This window comes from Triticum aestivum, chromosome 2D, assembly GCF_018294505.1.
Source record: "Triticum aestivum cultivar Chinese Spring chromosome 2D, IWGSC CS RefSeq v2.1, whole genome shotgun sequence".
Taxonomy (NCBI): domain Eukaryota; kingdom Viridiplantae; phylum Streptophyta; class Magnoliopsida; order Poales; family Poaceae; genus Triticum; species Triticum aestivum.
In genome coordinates this window covers 623861432-623865162 of record NC_057799.1, presented here as the reverse complement: position 1 = coordinate 623865162, position 3731 = coordinate 623861432, and positions in this window count along the sequence as shown.

Genomic DNA, 3731 nt, shown 5'->3' with positions numbered 1-3731 from the left:
AAGGGTGTAGCAGATGGACGGTCTTAGTGGTGCAAACGATCGAAGCAGTATGCGCTTTTAACCAATTCATTCCCAGAATGAGATCAATGCTACAGGACTTCAGTACGATGGGAGAGGACAAGAAATTCCAGTCCTTCAATTTCAACAGTAAGGTCGTGACTAACCATAGAGGTTTGACATTGGCCCGCAGGGGTGTGTACCACTAGCGGAGTGTTTATCTCTTCGTAATTAATGCCATGCAGGAATGCAAATTCTGCTGATATGAATGAATGGGATGCTCCTGTATCAAATAAAACGGATGCTGGTACTGAATTTACGAGGAGTGTACCCATCACAGTCGCAGGCTGGTCTTGAGCTTCGCTGAGATCAACGTGGTTGGCCTGAGCACGACCATAAGACTTAGCATTGTTGTTGCGGGGCTGGTTGTTACCACGGCCAGCTGCTGGAAGGGCCAGTTGATTCTGGTTCTGATAGCAGTTCCTGGCAAAGTGACCCGGTTGACCACACTTGAAGCACAGACCATTATCGGGAGTGGGAACAGGAGCCCCAGGTGGGGGAGCTGGTAGCTTTGACTGCCTAGATGGTGGAGGAGGCAGACGCGGTGCAGCATAAGATTTCCTTGGAGCAGGTGCATTTGGACGATACATGCTGTTCGGGATCCATATCTTACGCTTCTGTGAGGGCGAGCCCGAAGATGAGCCCGTGTCACGGTTGCGCCTCTGAGAGCTCTGGTATTCCTGCAGACCAGTCTCGACATTGATGGCCTTATTCACCAAGGTGGCGAAATCGGCGAAGTCATGCACTAGAAGTGCGAGCTTGATGTCAGCTTGTAGTCCATCACGGAACTTCTCCTGTCTGCGTGCATCAGTTGCAATGTCTTCTTCAGCATAGCGGGACAAGTCCAGAAACTCCCGCTGATAAGCTTCGACAGTTTTGTTGCCTTGGGTGAGGTTGCGGAACTCACGCTTCTTCCGGTCCATGACTCCCTGAGGAATGAAGCGGGCACGGAAAGCAGCTTGGAAGTCTGGCCAGGTGATGATTGTTCCAGCTGGCAGAGTACGCCTGTGGCTGTCCCACCATTGAGCTGCGGGTCCCTTCAAGAAGAAGGAAGCAAAGTGACATAGCTGGCAGGGGCTACATCAGCAGACTCCATCTCATAGGTGATGTCACGGAGCCAGTCATCAGCATCCAGAGGCTGAGTTGAGCTGCGGTAGATGGTTGGGTTGAGGCGTATGAAATCTTGAAGAGTCACTTGGGCTGGCTGCTGGTTCATATTGGGGCGAGAAACTGAGCCATCATATTTTCCATGAACTGGCGTTCAGTTCAAACTGTTGGATCATACCCGCCATGTACTCAGGTGGTGGTGGGGCATTGCCACCACGACCACGACCACCTGGTCTAACCATCCTGCTAATATATAACAGGGGTTCAGCATTGAGAAATTTGCAAAGACAAGGATCATTCATGATGAAACATGCATAATGAAAGGAGCACGATAGCTACTACATAGTAGTCGGCATAACTTACAAAAGGGGTCATGCATAGAGTTCAGTACACAGAGTTCAGTACATAGACTAAAACATCATAGGCGGCACACAGGCTCGCGGCGAATGCATCTAACACTACAAGCAAGCCTACATCAGTCCCAAGAGGTACTGTGGAGGTAATCGTAGCCCGGCAGCTGGTAGTGAGGCAACGGATAGCCCTCCACGTCAGCAGACTGGGGGCCACGGATACTCAGGTGTAGAGCCCGACGCTCAGGTGGCAGAAGAGGACCAAGTGCAGGGGAGTAGCCTCCCACCTCTGGCCAACCGACACCGTGGGGCATCACGGTCCTGGCTGGGTAGATCGCAGTACGCGGTACCTGTCCAGATCGGACAAAGGGGTGCAGCAGCGTCAGAGCACGGTAAAGGTGCTGACGGGTGGTGTACATCTCGTGGCGAAGAGCTCGGTTAGCTCGATCCAGCCCATCAGCATGCAGAACCAGGTTCTGATGGTAGAAGGGCTCTCGGGTGACAGTGGAGTAGGCAGCAGTATAGTATCCCTCCGCACCAACATCAGATGCGATAGCAATATGCCTGAAAGGGGAGGTGTCCAACTCCCGATACTCTCCACGAAGACGTGTCAGAGCAGCATAGGCAGCATCGTGGACAGCCATATCGATGGTCACACCAACACCATGTGCGGTGTGCAGCATAGTAGTGGAGTCGTACTCCCGAGAGTAGAGGTGGACGATGGCACGGTACTGCTCCTGGTTAAAGTCCTGGTACTCCTCGTAGACGGTGTACTCAGGGTGCCAGCGATAACCCAGATAGGTCATCATCTCAGCTAGCACCGCAGGTGATCCCGAGGCACCAATGGCCATCGTGTGGCGAACGACCTGCCTCGTGGGTTCCATCTGAAAGCAAAGACGTTTCAAAGGAGTCAAATGACAGTGTGTGAATTGTTCAAAATACTATTCTAAGAAACAACTATGGCTTATCCAACTTTGGGGTGAATGCGGTCACGGGATCCTAGTGTTAAAGTTAGTAATTTCGTTTAACTCGAGTAGAAGGGAGTTCAGAGTCCCAGAGTAAAGGTCGAGGAGTAAAAGATCCTAGTACCACCCAATGGCGACGTGGGCCCGTAAGAAACACAGCCATGTTAGTAAAAGTTTTGTAATGTCTAGACTCGACTTCGGCCAAGGAGTGTGGAAAGGGGGATTCCTACAGGCAGTCGGCTCTGATACCAACTTGTGACGCCCCCGATTTGACCGTACACTAATCATGCACGCAAATGTGTACGACCAAGATCAGGGACTCACGGAAAGATATCACAACACAACTCTAAAACACAAATAAGTCATACAAGCATCATAATACAAGCCAGGGGCCTCGAGGGCTCGAATACAAATACTCGATCATAGACGAGTCAGCGGAAGCAACAATATCTGAGAACAGACATATGTTAAACAAGTCTGCCTTAAGAAGGCTAGCACAAACTGGGATACAGATCGAACGAGGCGCAGGCCTCCTGCCTGGGATCCTCCTAACTACTCCTGGTCGTCGTCAGCGGCCTGCACGTAGTAGTAGGCACCTCCAGTGTCGTAGGTGTCGTCGTCGATGGTGGCGTCTGGCTCCTGGGCTCCAACATCTGGTTGCGACAACCAGATAGAAAGGAAAGGGGAAAAAGAGGGAGAGAAGCAACCGTGAGTACTCATCCAAAGTACTCGCAAGCAAGGAGCTACACTACATATGCATGGGTATATGTGTAAAGGGGCATATCAGTGGTCTGAACTGCAGAATGCCAGAATAAAAGGAGGATAGCTAGTCCTGTCGAAGACTACGCTTCTGGTCATCTCCATCTTGCAGCATGTAGAAGAGAGTAGATTGAAGTCCTCCAAGTAGCATCGCATAGCATAATCCTACCCGGCGAGCCCCTCCTCGTCGCCCTGTTAGAGAGCGATCACCGGGTTGTATCTGGCACTTGGAAGGGTGTATTTTATTCAGTATCCAGTTCTAGTTGTCATAAGGTCAAGGTACAACTCCGGGTCGTCCTTTTACCGAGGGACACGGCTATTCGAATAGATAAACTTCCCTGCAGGGGTGCACCACATAACCCAACACGCTCGATCCCATTTGGCCGGACACACTTTTCTGGGTCATGCCCGGCCTCGTAAGATCAACGCGTCGCAGCCCCACCAAAGCACAACAGAGCGGTCAGCACGCCGGTCTAATCCTAAGCGCGCAGGG